Source organism: Adiantum capillus-veneris, chromosome 4 (assembly GCF_014529385.1).
Source record: "Adiantum capillus-veneris isolate H3 chromosome 4, ASM1452938v2, whole genome shotgun sequence".
Taxonomy (NCBI): domain Eukaryota; kingdom Viridiplantae; phylum Streptophyta; class Polypodiopsida; order Polypodiales; family Pteridaceae; genus Adiantum; species Adiantum capillus-veneris.
The window spans coordinates 130569293-130587614 of NC_140934.1; positions in this window are offsets into that span (position 1 = coordinate 130569293).

Consider the following 18322-nt stretch of genomic DNA (forward strand, 5'->3'; position numbering starts at 1 on the left):
AAGAGTGTGTAGCATAGTGACTGGCAATGTACTAAGGAGCCACTTCTATTAAATTATAACTAGATGTACCCTCAATGTGTTTTAGTTTGACTTTCAAACTATGTGCCCAATTAGCCTGCACTCTGGTTACTCTCCAATTCTGACCCATCCAAACCTGGTGTAAATCAACCCTTGACCTACTCAAAATCAGCCCTTATCTATGATCGGCTTGATGTAAAATTTGATGTGTGACCTGATAAAAAATTTCCCTAAATTCATGCGAGTTCTAATGCACATTGGTGACAAATCATTACAAGTAATCAACCTGGTTCAGGTCTCCCCCTCATAAATATGATACCCCCCTCCCTTATTTTTCAGCTTGGGAGATAAATTATTGAGGGCCTCCCCCTAACTTATACGCTTATGTAACTTGTTTAAAAACCCCCCTCCCCCTGCACTTACGTGGTGCGGTAAGTTTTCCATGGTGAATCCCCCGGGCGGCCAATATTGGGCACCTAAGGTGAACAAGGGGTTGCAAGGTCAAAAATTACACATTTCTAGCATTTAAGGTATTCATTAGGAGCGCTAGGTCTTTCTGCACATAGGAACTTAGGGGACATTGGTTTTAGTTAAGGGAGGTGGGTCAGATAGGTAAAACAAGAATCACTTTGTAAAAAAAATGGGGGTTAAAGGTGGTACCATCATCCCCCTTGGACGTGTCCATTTTTCTTTGGGTTAGGTGATGGTAACTGCTCAAATTAAAGATGAACAATTACGATTCATGCACCACCAAAGGTCCTCAAGTGAGCCAGTAAAGAGTGAGCATGTGGAGCTCCATTTCCCTTACTGCTATGTCGACTCGTCTACACCAATGGTGTGGCTCTCGCACTTCAGCTAACTTTCCGCTCTATTTAGCTCACCCACCACCTAACGCTACTGAGGAAAGCAGTAACTTTCTATGGTAGTCCTCCTTCATCCCCCCTCCTCGTCACTTCTCTGCCAGGACGTTGTGTTTGATTTGTGGCCTCCACTCTTCATTCCCCCCTTCATTATCACCCAATGGGCCAGCCCATGCAATAATTTTTGGGAACACTTCAAGCCTCTGCACGATGGTAGCCTATCTGGGTGGTGCAACAACATCCCATCTTAGGCCACTTCAGGCAACTCCATACAACACCTTCCGAGAGCCACTTCATGCCTCTGCGAGATGGTAGCCCATCTAGTTGGCGCAACAACAGCCATCTCGGTAGTGCAATAGCCGGTTGGTGTAGTAGCTCTTGCTTTGCTTCAGGTGCCTTGATTTCAGATGAAGCACCTCTAAGATGCCCAATTACATGCAATGTCATCAACGCCACTAGGGTCACGTTCTTTGCACCAATCTACCCTTGCTCCACACATTCAACCAGATCTACATCAACACACTATGATGATGAGCTCCCTACAAACTTGGCTCCATGCTTTTGTGGTTTCCATCCGTCACATGTGAGTGGTGTGCAGTCGTCACCTCCGGCCTTTTCCCTCTGGATTCTCACAGCCCCTTAGCCGTTTACTTCTGTGAATGCGAAGGTCTGAGGAGCTGGGTTGGTGAGTGCCTAGAGTCATCCGAGCATGCTTGTTTGTCCATACTAGTGTTGCAGCTTTGTTTCCATAGCTTGGCCTAAGCTGTTGTGTTGCTAATATTGCCTATATTAAATTTTTCTTGCCTGCTATTTTGTCAGGTCCTGAAGAGTGGGTGGATGTTGGTTTCTATTTGCAAGTGATCTTTACAAGCTCACTCAGCAATCATCTTGCTAAAAAGTTTGATTTGTCCTATTGTTTTAGCTAGTAATGGGAGGAAGGTGAGCTTTACAAACCTTACTCAGCAATCATCTTAATGCTAAGTCTGATTGTCCTTTTGTTCTAGCTAATAACCGCTATGGAAACCCTTGAATGGATTGGTAAACTACATCTTAGGTCGGTTCCTTTTATTTATTTTTTGTTTGTGTTTCGATCTGCATAATGAAGGGAGGTGGTCGACTGTGAGAAGTAATATATGGCTACACACAAAAAAGTAGTGAGGTATTGAACCAAACGCAGCTGTCTGTGACCTTTTTATTATTAGACATAGGTTCATTTCTCACTTGTGAATAGTTCACCATATTTCTTCGGAGCTGGAAATGAAAAATTGTGAAACATATAAAGGAAGGAACATTATGAGAATGCAGAGCTGCTCATATGTGAATACAGTCGAATATCTCCTAGCTTCAGAGCTTAGAATGAAAAAGTTTCATCTCTGAATAGTTCAATATATCTCTTCAAAGCTGAAATTGAAAAATTTGGAAAACATATAAAGAAAAGAATATATAAGTCATTTTACAGCTATGAATAGTCAGCCACATCCAAGCATCAGAGCTTGGAATGAAAATGCAGACGTAAGTGCAAAGATTTTGTAAGTCATTTTGCATTTTTTAATAAATTACCTTATCTATTCAAAGTCATTTATTGATATGAATAACTATTATTTAGAAAGTCTACCAAGACCAAGATGAGTTTTTCCAACTGGTGTGCTAAAACTTTTGATTGATTAAAACAAACAATAGATTCTCTAAGTAATGGTAGTTCATAAGTGTGCTCCAAAGATTTCATGATTGAAACAGACATAATAAACATGTTAGACTATCAAGTAAATATGTAGATAAAAGTTGGAGATCAATAATTTGTGTAATTGTATGGGGAAAAACTTAAAGATCGATACATTGGATACAATAGAGATGAACTGTCACCATCTTCCTGATACTATTAAAAATATGGAGCTCTTTGAAGCTCTGAACTATTTCAAAATCACCTCAAAAATGTTATCGTATAACTGAAATGAATCATGCTCCAAGGCCTTTTCTTTGCCTTCGCTAAGCTAAAAAATGGTTAGGTTTGGCTAGGTTCAGTACTACATAATATATATCAAATCCCATTGTCGCATAAGACAACAGAAAGAGTATAACTTACTCGATGTCAAGGTAGTGTGTTGCGATTGCGTAATAGTTTTATCTTTGCCAACCTCTGTTGTCTTGCATACGCATGTTAGGGTTGGTCTATATGTAGTGGCCACAAGAAAAGGCCTTGGGGGGAGCCACCTTCCCAGAGTAGCGATCGCAACCGAGTCTCAGAAGCTTGTTGTTGTGCTTCCCAAAAAAATTTGGATTCGTTTGCTTGTTGTGCATCCAATCTGCGCTTTCTCACAACCTCCTTTTCTGCCATTACCTGCAATTTTCTTCTCTCTTTCACCTCTTTCTGTCTACCTTTGCCTTGGCTATTTCTTTCTTCTTTGCACTCAAAGCTTGCATACCATCCATGTACTGAGTTGAGGTTAAGATAAGGCTGTTCCGTGGTTGGGACCCACAAAAGATCAATAATGTGTTGTTGTTCATTTCCCTAGTGTGATTGATTAGATGTATTTGGGTTTGTTCTCATCAGCAAGTGTTTGTTGTATGCTCTGGTGCTGGGTCCAATCTCGGGAGGGTGCGCGTTGTATTTGATCGGTTAGCCTATTGCTAGCATTCTCATTTGTAAATGTTTGTTGTTGCATCTGATGTGAATAAAGGCTACCCCTTGAATCTGATGTGTCAATCATGGTTTGAGGTCCAATTGTTTAACTGCTTTGGAAAGGAAGGTTATGGTTCTTGATTTCTGTATCTTGAGCCAGAAACACACCTGCTTCCATCACTTCCTCAAAAGTCGAGTTGATATTGACCCCTAGTAGTTGAATAAAGATGATGCCTTGCTCTATGTCCTCATTAGTCTCCCTTGGCTGAGTGGCCAAGATGTTCAAAGCTTGAATTGCTTCATCTTCTATTGTTACATGCATTGGTGTACATGCCACTTAGGATAAGTCTTCTTCAATATGGGTATTTATATCCTTTGTTTGTAATTCAATTATAGTGTCGGTTTATATGGTTGCATGGCATTTCCTCAAACTGAACTTCCCTTGCATCCAATGGCCATATTTCTATTGCTCGACACCCTGATCTAATATTTGTCTCTATGAAGGAAGATTCTACTGCTTTAGCAACAATTGATGCTAGTTCACTTTTTGTAGCTTGTCTTGCTTCTGTCCATTGTTTCCAAATATCCCTCTCTCTACAAAAATTCACTTTCAAAGACTTAAAGACACTAACAATCTAGAGGTTGCAACTTGTGTGAAGTATGAGCTGGTAATGTAATGATGTCTATACTTGGTTGATGAGATTTGGCCACCACTTCTAAAGAAACATGGCTACCATGGCCATTTTAGATTAGAAGATGCATGTCCTCTTTGCCAACTTTCTCAGTTATGCAAGCATCAAAATGCTCTAACCAAGCCTTAAAAATCTCACCTGTCATCCATGCTTTCTTCAACATTGCCATTGCGACTCCGGGTTCACAATGTTCTATGGAGTTGTTACCTATGCGACTTCCTTTGAAAATGTAGAATGAGTGTATAGTCTGGCATGCTGCATTTACAGAATATAATGAAGTCATCTACTCACGTGAATCAGAAGTTATGCCATAAATTGCTTTTGTGCCTTTTTTTGTAAGCACCTTCATGTCTTTGTCTCTAGAGCCCTGGAAACCTGTCTCATCTGCATTCCATATGTTTGTAGGTGGATATTTATGTTTCTCATAAAGTTTTTGAAGATTATCATGCAGGGTCTTTACAATTTCTAGTCGAAACCTGTTAGCTTGTGACTGCTCCAAGACCTTTGAAACTCTAAACAAAATTTTGGGATGTCGCCTGCAAAAACCTTCCCACCAGCTCTTTCCAGGAGTACCATTTGTGAATAATGTGTGTCTGGTCTGACAAACTTCAGCCACTTTTAGTCTAACGTCCAACAAGGAGACTCCATGCCTTGATTCACACTTCAAATATATCCATTTTACAAGTGCTGCTTCTTCTTTTGTCATCAATTGTGTAGCTGGTCCTTTCTTCTTCTAATGATTCCTGCCTTCCTCCCAATTTTTGATTGCTGACCTGCTAATTCCAAAATGTAAAGCGCACTTGCGCTAAGAAAGACCATTTTCTCTAGCGTGAAGAACTTTTTCCATGTCTTGCTCCGTCCATGTCAAAACTGTTTTCCTAGTTTCCTTGGATGTTGTGATAACTCCTTGCTGGTTGATGGCAGCTTGTTTAAGGGACTCACAGTTTCTTGATTGTGCACTCGTTCTGGGAAGTTTGGTTTGTCCTGTTGGAGGAGAGGTGGATGTTTCCTTATGGTTTTTTTTTGCTTGCTTTGTGGCCTTGATGTGGAGGCAAGGGCTTTGTTGCTACTCCTGTCTTCTGTTGTTGAAGCTGGTGCGCTCTTCCCATTACCACTTGTTGCATGGTCTAAATCGAATGCTTTTCTTGCATTTAATCCCTTGTTCGCCCAATGATGTTGGAGTTCTGTAACTCTGTTTTGACTTTGTAGATTATTTTTTACCACCCTTTGTGACCTGATTCCTCGCTGTCATTCTGAATGTGATCAACCATGGGTAGTAAGAAAAATTACATCAGATATATGTGAATTTATTAAGTACATTTATTCCAAAAAAGTAAAAAGGAAGTTTAGAGTGTAAAACTGAGTAAATGAGCAATTCAATTCACTTCAAGGTATCTTCCAAAAGATTGGCCTATTCTCTTACTAAAAATTTATTGCTTGGGTGGATGATTGGAAGAACTTTTCTCAAGGTCTGATGGCTCCTTTGATTGCAGTGTCAAAACAGGAGTGTTTTTAGGTGAAACAAAAGGGGGAGCTTTTCGAGGGAGTTTGCACATAAAGATAAGCAAAACATGTACTCTTCCACAACAGCAAACACGTCCTCTGTTTTTACGTAAAAGGAGAGAGGTGCAAAGAAGGCCTTCAAGCTATGGATGTCTCTCAAGTAAACATGCTTTGTACTCGCATGGGGCAAGCGAACTCATCTTCACTAGTTTGAATCTTGTGCGAATCTACCCTTTTGCATCTTCCTAGTCTTTTTAGTTGTTTGCTGGTTGTTGAGAATAGATAGTTGATTAAAAAATGATGTGGTTGATTCTGTCAAAAGCTTTGAGATATGGAGGTTTGTGTGGAGTGCTTCCTTGGTTGTTCCAAGGACAAATGTGTGCTTCTGTTTGCTGCCTTGCGATGAATTTTTCTACTTTCCTTGTAGGTTTGTTTGGAGAGCTGCCTTGGTTGGTTCAAGGGCAAACGTGTGCTTTTGTCTGCTACCTTGCAAGGAATTGTGAAAAGAAGTATCCACCCATGACTCTGTGTGATGCGCTTTAAGGAATTTTTTGTGCACTCTTGGAATTGTAAAGTGTATAACTGTGACAAATGCTACAAAATGGTGAAATGTATCTCTGGAGAAACTATTTCGTATGCTTCATTTCTAATTGTTCAAGAGGATTGTTGAGAATGGTGTGTTGTGCAGGTATCGATGACTGTGTGGTGGGATTGGTTTGTGAAGGTGGAGAAAGGGAAGGGAGTAAGCCGCATGATGGTCATGCATTCAACGCAAGACATACGGGAGTCGAGAAAGTTTATGAGCATGATAGAAATCTGATATGTCTTGCTCCGTCCATGTCAAAACTATTTTCTTAGTTTTCCTTGAATGCTGCGATAACTCCTTGCTGGTTGATGGCAGCTTGTTTAAGGGACTCACAGTTTCTTGATTGTGCACTAGTTTTGGGAAGTTTGGTTTGGCCTGTTGGAGGAGAGGTGGATGTTTCCTTATGGTTGTTTTTCACTTGCTTTGTGGCCTTGATGTGGAGGCAAGGGCTTTGTTGCTACTCATGTCTTCTGTTATTGAAGCTGGTGTGTTATTCCCATTACCCCTTGTTGCAAGGTCTAAATCAATGCATTTAATCCCTTGTTCGCCCAATGATGTTGGAGTTCTGTAACTTTGTTTTGACTTTGTAGATTGTTGTTTACCACCCTTTGTGACTTGATTCCTCGTTGTCATTCTGAATGTGATCAACCATGGGTAGTAAGAAAAATCACATCAGCCATATGTGAATTTATTAAGTATATTTTATTCCAAAAATGTAAAAAGGAAGTTTAGAGTGTAAACCTGAGTAAATGAGCAATTCAATTCAGTTCAAGGTATCTTCCAAAAGATTGGCATATTCTCTTATTGAAAATTTTTGCCTGGGTGGATGATTGGAATAGCTTTTCTAAAGGTCCGATGGCTCCTTTGATTGTAGTGTCAAAACAGGAGGGTTTTTTTATGAAACAAAAGGGGGAGCTTTTCGAGGGAGTTTGCACATAAAGATAGGCAAAACATGTACTCTTCCACAACAGCAAACACGTCCTCCGTTTTTACGTAAAAGGAGAGAGGTGCAAAGAAGGCCTTCAAGTTGTGGATGTCTGTCAAGTAAACATGCTTTGGAAACGCATGGGGCAAGAGAAATCATCTTCACTTATTTTGAATCTTGTGCGAATCTACCCTTCTGCATATTCCTAGTCTTTTTAGTTGTTTGCTGGTTGTTGAGAATAGATAGTTGATTCAAAAATGATGTGGCTGATTTTGTCAAAAGCTTCGAGATATGGAGGTTTGTGTGGAGTGTTTCCTTGGTTGTTGCAAGGGAAAATGTGTGCTTCTTTCTGCTGCCTTGTAATGAATTTTTCTTCTTAACTTGTAGGTTTGTTTGGAGAGCTTCCTTGGTTGTTGCAAGGGCAGACATGTGCTTTTGTCTGCTGCCTTGCAAGGAATTGTGAAAAGAAGTATCCACTCATGACTCTATGTGATGCGCTTAAAGGGATTTTTTGTGCACTCTTGGAACTGTAAAGTGTATAACTATGACAAACGCTACAAAATGGTGAAATATATCTCTAGATAAACTATTTCGTATGCTTCGTTTCTAATTGTTCAAGAGGATTGCTGAGAATGGTGTGTTGTGCAGGTGTTGATGACTGTGTGATGGGATTGGCTTGTGAAGGTGGAGAAAGTGAAGGGAGTAAGCCGCATGATGGTCATGCATTCAACGCAGGACGTGCGCCAATCGAGAAAGAGTATGATGGAAATCTGATATGGGCCATTAATGGCCCATTCCCCTCTATTTGGAATGTATTTAGCCACGTAATAAAATTGGTATTTTAATGGTCCTATAACTGTATTGTGTTCAACTACTCTTGTCCCCAAAAAGTGTCCCATTTTTGGACCCCGGCCTTTAACTGGCCCCTTTACCCTAGGTTGAGTGCTTAGCATCCCATATGCAAACAATAAATCAAATAGAAGATGTTTTTTTTTTTTTTTGAAAAGCCCAAACAATAATTCTTTGAGTTCCAATATATCGCTATGCATGGACCTAATGAAAGTGCACCTTTACTAAATAATGAGAGAGAGAGAGAGGGAGAGAGAGAGAGAGAGAGAGAGAGCTCACTATTTCATAACCATGGATCCCAAGTGATGGAGGATGCAGTGTTATGGACGTGGAAGATAGATTGTTGCAGTACGTGTAAATTGACCTCATCAAAGATGGAGTGATTGCCCTCTTATTCATGGTTGGAAAGATACGTGAAATGGATCACGTGGTATACAAATATGCTGAAAAATACTTCAAACAAGGTGAGGACTCATGATGGCATGTTGAAGGTAAGGGGAGAGGAAAGATTTATAAATGTGATGTGTTTAGATGTAATAAATTGTGTGTGTGTGTGTGTGTGTGTGTGTGAGAGAGAGAGAGAGAGAGAGAGAGAGAGAGAGAGTTCAATTAAGATTTTGGAATAGCTTGTTTATAATAACTTGTGCTTAAGAGTGCATTTCATTTATAAGAAATTATTAATTGTACCTAAGAGTGAACTTCATTTATAAGACATTCTTTTGAGAGAGAGAGAGAGAGAGAGAGAGAGAGAGCATCATACAAAAATAGAAAATGATGTGATTGTTGCCTGAAAGGTTCATCTTTACCTGCATCTTATGATTTTAGTGCCTCACATTAGCACCAATATGGAGAGACCTTTTAAAAATACTAAAATGAAGAAAATGTCATATTGTATCTAATCCAATGGTGATAAAAAACACTAAAGTGCAAACAAAAGTTATATCACATTTAATGTGATGGTGAAATTTGATAGTGAGAGGTTTGCACCTTTTTTCTACCACTCCTCTATGGCCTTCTTGGTAAAAAAAACAAGAGAATTTTATAATTGTTTGTACAAAAAAGGTAGATCCAATCACTATAAAGAAACAATAAACTTGCATAATGTGCATGAAAAGGTGATGTAAATAAACAATTGAAGCGACAACAAAGTTATTTTACAAAGACCTTTGCCATGTGGCACTCATCCGACCAAAAAATCCAACGGCCTCGGTGTTGCAACAACCTTGCACAATGAACCCTATGGCCTTCCACAAGAAAAGATGAACCTTTTGGATAATAATCACATCGTTTTTTATTTTTGTATGATGCTCTCTCTCTCTCTCTCTCTCTCTCTCTCTCTCTCTCACAAGAATGTCAATCTTAGGTACAATTAATAATTTCTTATAAATGAAGTGCACTCTTAAGCACAAGTTATTATAAACAAGTTATTCCAAAATCTTAATTGAACTCTCTCTCTCTCTCTCTCTCTCTCTCTCTCTCTCTCTCAGACACATACACGCACACACACACACACACAAAATTTATTACATCTAAACATATCACATTTATAAATCTTTCCTCCGCCCTTACCTTCAACAGGCCATTGTGAGTCCTCACCTTGTTTTCATTTGTTTTAAAAGGGGATCTTGGATGATGCCTTGGAGCTTGAAGGAGTGAAAAGTTTAAGGAAATGCAAAAAAGAAAGGGAAAGGGGGACATGGCGTGTCAAACAATGGTCTCACCTTTCTCCCATAAAGTTGTGGTGTAACACAAATAAATGGAAGGGGAAATAATCAAAGTATCCATCTAATTTGTGAAAATTTCCAAAATACCTCTTAAACAAGTGAAAGGCTCACGACGACTTTCAAAAACAATAAGAAATTGATAAAAGTGTTCGGTTGAATTAAATTGGTATCAGTGTTTGGGAAAGGATTGCCTCAACTTAGTCTTGAGCCATTAAAAATCGAGACTAGCTAGCTACAAAGCATGGTAAACGGAAGAAAATCGATGAAATATGTGAGAAAGTCATCCAAAAATTTTGTAAATCTCAAAATTTTTGCTAGTATTTCCGGTTTTCTTCTTTGTGAAAAGGAAACTTGATCAGCATCCGTTTAATAAAAGAGACTTTCTCGATAGTCAACACTGCATGGAATCAAGCTATAAAAGGCAAAAAATGTATAGCAATGTGAAGTTGTGAAATGAAAGGTGAAATAAAAAGAACTAATTGATATATGTGTGTGTGTATAGAATTTATTAGAATTATGCAAGGTGAAGCTTCACTTTAACATTCTAAAACAACATAATGCAAAAATATGTGGTGTACTGAAATTTACTAAAATTATGCAAGGTGAAGCTTCACTTTAGCATTCTAAAACAATAGAATGCAAGAAAAGTAAAAGCATGTCAGGATATAAAATAAAAGGTAAGTCTCCATCATGCAGCGAAAACAATGAAAGTCTCTATAACCCAACACAACACTAAGGGTTTCATTTAGAAAGCCAAAAATTCCAAAAACACCTTTGTATCTATTTTGGTTGGATTGTTCAAGATTTTTCTGATCTTTCCTTTTCGACAATTGAGGTCTGTTTTTGAGTGCTTGATTGCGTCTCCAAAAAAGGAACTTATGTCTAAAATTAATGAAGCAATCCATCTCCAAAGCCTACATAACCAACTCAAATTCTATTTTTATAATCTTCTATTGATAGATAGTGAGTCTTCTTATATCTTCGAAGAAATTGGGGTATTGATAGACAGGTGGGATTGTGACGTCGCGCAGCAACAACAACTAGCTGAAGCTGTGTGTCGGACAACTCCCGGAGCGAGCAGAAATGAACAGACTCTCTCTCTCTCTAGTCTCTCTCTCTCTTGAATAACAGGTCTTGAGTTCAACTCCTCGTCGGCTAGATCTTTAAGGTCTCTTGGGATAGTTTCCTACGACATTAAAACTCTCTTCTTCTTCTTCTCCTCCTCCTCTCTCTCAATCTATGCAGGTGCGCTAGAACAGGAGAGGTCTTGGCGTCTCGGAGCGCACAACGCATGCGAATGCCAAGAGGCAACATGGGAGGGAAATGGGCAGAGTCGTTGATTTGTGACTGCATGCAGGTTTATGTAGATGTGACAAAGGTCAAGATTGAAGTAGAAAAACAAGATCACTTTTCTTAATCTAATGCAAAAAATTCAAATTTAAAAAGCAGTAGAACAATATTGGTATGACTGAAGTTGCGTTCATCCATTACTGCACAAAAATTACTTGCAGCAGTAAGGACCTCAAAGGCTTGCTAAGGAAGATCTGCCTTTATTTTAACAAGCAGATTTTCAATCGCCTTAGTGGATTGCAAGGGAGTTAGGCTCTATGTACCAAGCTTTCGTTAATGTCACATGGAGATGTTTGTTCAATTGAAGCAGATGTCTGGTCAAATATCGCAAACACAAGAAGATTTATTTCTCATGCAGGAAAACGGAGTCTTCTACAATGTTTTTTCATACAATGCACAACATCATGAGCTTTTGCTCTAGAGGCATCGCATATCTAGCTAGGTAGTACGATTGGGGGCAGGGGACCGCCGGCCCCGCCGGCCTCTGCCCCCAATCGTACCTAGCTAGGTATGCCGTGCCTCCCGAGCAGAAGCTCACACAAGGAGCTTTTGACATGTTACCATATAGAAATTAGCTTTGGGTTCCATGTACTTCCTAGATTAAAGTAGGAAGTAAGGAGCTTTTTGCTAGATTGAACTAGCAAACTCATAGCTTTCTATGTGATAGGTATATAATTGCTAGATGGAACTAGCAACTTTTAGGTACCTCTAGATTTCCTATATAGTAACTGTGTGAAGTTGCTACATAGAAGCAGTAAATCCTTGGTTTAATGAAATTACTATATAGCACCTACGTGGAGTTGCTAGTCAGAAGTAGTAAATCCCAAGTACAACATAATTACTATATAGTAGCCATGTTGACTTGCTAGTTAGAAGTAGCAAATCCTAAGTCCATTGCAATTACTAAATAGTAATCACTATGAAAATCTCAACACGTTTACCGTGACCTTTTATCGCATTTCGTGGAGAAAGAGAGTCCGGCAAAATGGGTTGACCAAAGAAGAGAGGGAGAGATGGGAGCACAATTTTTTTTCATTTCAAGTATTGCTGCATATATTACTGTGAACAAATTGTGGATATTGACACACACATTGCCATGCTGATTACGGACCTCGCTTTAGCGCTTAAACATTCAAATTTTGTGTTTCTCTCTACTTTGTTTAGGAAAAGATAATAGAGAATATTAGTTAAAATTTTTGAAAAATGAAAAAAAACTAAAATCAAAACATGAAACAATATCTATGTAGATGGATAGACATGAAAATACGAAGAGGAAGCCCCATCCTATAGCTATGTATGCACCTCAACATGTAAAGCAAACACCGTCAGAGATGAGAAGTAAAACATGGACAACATCTTCTACCAAGGCATGGGCACTACTTTCTCGGACTTCGTATATGTCCACAAGAGTGACCTCCACAACATCCATCCATCATGTTTTGGATTAGCTCTCACGACTCGAGGTAGCCGATTCATCTCATTATCGAAAAACACAGACAAAGCCCGTTTTACAAGTGGAACCCCTCATTTTCTACCTACATCCTCCAAGACAGAATGAAGTGTGCCCATATTTTACCAAATGGTGGCACTTATGTTAGTTTCTTCAAGCTCTATCTTACAACAATGTGCAAGTGGCCTAAACTTTTTCAAGAACCTTCCTCATTCTCTTGTAAATGGGAGGGGGCATGGAAACTAACATTTTTAAGGTAATTAGGAGTTGCAAGGAGCCCCCTATCTTCATTGTCGTAGCCCTCATGTTTCCACATGTAATGGAAATGGCCTATGAACTCTGAGAATAGCGGAATTAGCTGAATTAGAGTGAGTATTTTTGTGAGACTACTTTGAGAACATAGAGGGTGAACTTAATTAGCGATAGCAACATAACCATAATACTTAATTAACTTGGCATGAATAATACTTTTACTAGAGAGAGCATTTATAGAACTTGACAATAGTTGAGGACCGGATTTATGTGGAGGCAGTCCCCCCTCCAATAGGCTTTTGTATTATAGATTCTCCCATCAAGAGAGACGGTACAATACAATCATTGTGTTCCTTGTGACCTAAGTGATGAAATGAAGATGGAAAGCTTCATGCATCACGAGCATAACATAGTGTCATAAAATCTAATATCTAATATCTAACCAACCCACATGATTTTCTCATATTATACTGATCACTTAATGTGGGAGAATAAACGGGGACAAGGGTTAAGATATAGACATGTGCTTATAGATCTATTTCAACACGGGGCCAATGGTAAAGGGGCCCAAATGAGAGTTGGTCTATCAAAGAGCAAGGCTAACCAATGGAGCATAAGACCTTAGGGTTAGCTTCATTGAAGACCTCCAATAATGTGTGTAAAAGTCCTTTCACCTTATGTAAGCTAGGGCTGAGCTTGAGGCGGGAACTCGACCCAGCTCGAGGTGCTTGTTCTGCTCGTCATGCTTGATGACTAAGGTGCTTGATGATTGATATTCTTGAGGTTCTTGAAATGCTTGAGATGCTAGGGTTGCACTTGATGCTTAAGGGCCAAGCTTGTGGTGGGAACTGGGCCTATGCATGAGGGGCTTGAGGTGTCAAAAGGTCAAGATTCAATCCCTACAAGGAAGGGGCGAGCCCTACAAGAGGGAGGATGAGAGAGAACACCCACACACTCACACAAGGCATGCATGGTACAAAGAAAGCAAAAGGGACACTTGTCAAGTTCCTCCTCATGTTGCCCTCATGGTGTGCTTGAAGCCTATTGGTTGGCCACCCAAGGGGTCCATTGATAATTTAGGAGATTTAATTAATTTATTTTGCATTTATCAAGTCCTCTCTCTCAAAGGGAAAAGGGGGACACTTGCCCCAAGGCTACCCTTGCTGTTTGTAAATCCTCCTCTTTGTGATTGGCTAGGCCTGGAGGGGTCCAATGAGCTTCAAGCATGAGATACAAGGGGGGGTCGACCCAAGAAAGCTAGGGGGTTGCTTAGGGAGCTCATCCACACACACTCACAAACACTCTCATTATGTGCTATGCTTGGTGCAAGAGCTCCCTCTCCTTCTCCAAGCAAGTAAAGGTTGAGAGCCTACACCAACACTCTTGGCTATGGAGTGCAAATCCAACCAAGAGCCATGCTTCAATGATTAAGCTTGCCATCTCCTTCTTCTTCATTACTATGCTATTATGTATGCTAGCAAGAAGAGTTATGATAAGTGAGGAACTAATTCTTTCTCCTATGAAATGTTTCTTCTTCCTCTTGGGCCTACCCTCATTCCCTGCTAGCTCTCTCCACCTTCGAAGGTGTTTGAGGTCTTGGGATTGAGGCTTGGGATAGTTAAAACTTTCTTCAAGTTTATGTTATGCTTGTGATGCATGAAGCTTTCCATCTTCATTGCATCGCCTAAGTCACAAGGAACACAAAGATTGTATTGTAACAAGTCTCTCTTAATGGGAGAAATCATAATACAAATGCCTATTGGAGGGGGGACCGGCTCCACATAGATCCGATCCTCAATTGTTGTCATGTTCTCTAAATTATCTCTCTTGCCTTGTATATTGGTTGGCTATGGGTACATACATGGGTAATGGTGTTTTTCTGTCCTACTATGCACTGATACTGGTTGGCTATGGGTACATACATAAGTCGTGGTGTTCTGTTGGGTCTCCTGCTCACGGCTATTATAGTCTTTGACTTTGCCGGTTTAAGGTTTGCAGGCCCAATCTACTGTAGCTGATTTTATGTATTTCCTTTCAGGAACACAAACCTTTTAGAATGATAGCCCGTATGAGTGTAAAACACAGCCTTGAGAATCATACAAAGATTCTTGAGCAGATTAAGTTGTACCTTAAAGACCATAAACCAAAAAACGCTTTGGCAGTTAGAACTAGACCCTTCCTTGCTAGAAAGGCCAAAGATTGTATTACTTATTACAATAAGTAATCATAACCTCACTAAACTTTTTTGCTATATTGCAGATCCTTGCTCTCTCACAAGGTTTGGAATTAACTTCTGAGCCCCTCTCTGTGGCCACGTCCTAGTGGATAGTAGTGACATAATGACTTTGGAAATTTCCATGCTCTAATGCTGGATGAAATCTTTTTGTTTAATGCTTTTGCTTAGTTATAGGTTGCATTATGACTGAGTCTACCCTAAATCTCTAGAGCAATGACTAGAAACAACCTTAATTCATATCTCTTGATCTCTCTTCACAACATCTTTGGTATTAGTAATCATACGTGTGGAAATTTGCGACACAAGAGCAATCCTTTCATTTTGCAATCCCGGGCCTGAGGAAGAGAGAATGAAATGTTATATTAATCTCTTTTGCGCACACACACACACACACACACACACACACACACACACACACACACACACACACACACACACACACACACACACACACACAGAGAGAGAGAGAGAGAGAGAGAGAGAGAGAGAGAGAGAGAGAGAGAGAGAGAGAGAGAGAGAGAGAGAGAGAGAGAGAGAGAGAGAGAGAGAGAGAAATGAAACCATGTGGCCAGCAAGACAATGAGAAGGCACCAACTCCCAACACACACGAGGAATAGAATACGAAAATGTTTGTGTGTGTGTGTGTGTGTGTGTGTGTGTGTGTGAGAGAGAGAGAGAGAGAGAGAGAGAGAGAGAGAGAGAGAGAGAGAGAGAGAGAGAGAGAGAGAGAGAGAGAGAGAATGTGATAGAATTATGATAGCAACTGGTTATGATCGACTGTCATGAGTAGAATTTATTTGAGAAAGAAAAATAGACATTCTACTATGTAGTGCAGAGGTCTCAATGTGGATGTTCACCGGAGTAAAACAAGCTGCATGGATGATTAAGGTTTCGCTATGTGAAAGCGTAAGACGTGAGCTTCTTTGACACCAGTATATCTACTGGTGAAGTTGTAGTTGGCATTCCAAGTGATATCAATCTTGTCCAAGAGGCGATTGGTATCTAAGGTTCAATTTTTGAGCTTCTTAGTTCTCTTGTAAATATTGCAAAAAGGACAGTTCACAGTGTCAACATGTGTCATTTCAACTTTTTTGTGCAAACTCATTGAGCGTGCTTGTGGTTTTTGTGTTTTTTTACAGACAGAGCTTGTTCGATCACATGGGTCATTTTGTGTGGAATATGGTGCTTGCCTTTCTCTCCGTGTGGCAGTGATCTCTGAGCACTTTGGCCGTGCTGCCAGTCATTGCACTCTACACTCACTAACATTCATATTGGTCTTTGCACTAAAAGAAACTCTAGACGAGGAGAAAGTAAGATATGTGTCACACACAACCTCCCGGATGTGTGTGAGATTGAGGTGGCAAAAAGGGATTTTCATAACATTAATCAATTTGATTATGGTACAATTTTTTTGGAGCTCCCTACCATGCTTGTAGTGGTCTTCCAATACCTTTGAGCACTCCTAATTTCATGCGATTTGGGTCCCTCTATTTCTTGAATCACCTTTGATGCGTCCCCCTAGCCTCTTTAAGCAATGGCCTGAATAATCATCTCATTAATCAATTTGCATATGTCAACGTCTTACAAATCTGCCATCAACAAAAAGATCTTGCCATAGTAGTGTTCACAGGAAAACAACCTTCATTGTAATTTTGAAGAATAAAAACTGAAACTTCACGGCTAGTTTGGAGGGTCACCTTGATGGAAACCGGCTGAAATTGGAAGATTTTAGTGTAAAAACAGATAAAATCCCTAAAATTTTCGCTAAAAACTGGGAGATGAGGTCCTTGTGCTCACTACAAACTTCTACCCTTGTCCTTCACCTTTGTCTTCCAGGACCTACATCCTCCATAATTTAGCGAGATGGCTAATTTAGCCCTACAACAGATAACACTTATATTAAAAAAAGGAAAAATTACCAAAATAACCCTCTATTTGTGGAAATTCCCAAAATACCCCTCAAATTTCAAAAATTACCAAAATACCCTTGCATCTATTATGGTAACTTGACTAAATTTGAAGGTTTTTACACTATATTACACTATTTTCTTCCCTAAAATTTGTATGTTTTTTCATCGTCAAATTTAAACCTAGAGGTAAATATCACTAATTGGAGGGAATTTGGAAACCTTGGTTTTTTCGAGCCCGGGAACTTAGACAGTGGCCGGACACAAGAAGTGCGAAACCTGTGAACACAAGAATCGCTACGCTCTGAATCTCTCCACCGACCGTGCAGGCGATATGGGGGAGTTGCAAGAAGCTCCGACAAAACGGCATCACAATTACAATCGCGATGCGGAAGCTGTATGGGCTGCCTTAAATGGAGAAGAGGTATGTGGGAAATGTGTTAAGATAGAGCTTTGCAGGCAAGGAGGACCAATGAAAAACAGACCAACTCGATCTTGCCTAAAGAGGTCCGTGAATCCTCTTGCTCACATGCAACAAATGCATGGTCTGTCAAAGATGGACCTTGCTTCCTGTGGGTTGCATGGTCATACGTCCCCAACATGAATGGCATACAGGAGGAAACATTATGCCCTTCCCAAATAGGAGTGCGATTGTGTTGCCCAAATCTATCTTAGGTCCAGATGGTGCCATTTCAAGGACGCTACTTTAAACATGAAAGAGGTGGTGTTGTGAATCATATGCAAGGTGCTATTGCCGGTGCAAGGAGAAATTGCAAGATCGCCTTTGAAGATGTATAGGTGGTCGTACACGAGCCAGCTTTGTGGCACCGAAGATGCTTTTGCAGTTTTCCAGCCTCCGACAGAAGTGGAGCCATTCAAAAGAATCTGAAGCTCAAAGGACATCCTCAATTTGAGTATGATGAAAGGGAGGTGATTCTCAAACAGTTGAGGACCGCACTGAGGATCAAGGACATAGCCAGTAAATATAAATGAGAGCCGCAACAGATGTTTAACAGCCACAACAGGTGCTTTTTTCATTTTTCGATCGTCACTGCATCGAGTACAATAGCCAAATACTGGACTTGAGCGAGCCAGAGTCTGCCTATGACTTCTATCTCCCCATCGACTTCAGGGATGTGGTTCTGATGGAATTTTGCCTTTGTAGAAGAAAAACTGCCTTTCGCATTCAAAATAGGAAAGGATATGCCCAAGAAACCATACTCAATTTCAAGCTCATACTCTCTCTTGTTGTGAAATTGAAACAAGAAAAGGTGTACTCATTGGATGTGAAAATTCAGCAATTTGCATAAGCCACTGGCCTTCTCATCTCGAAAGCACTGTTCTAAATTG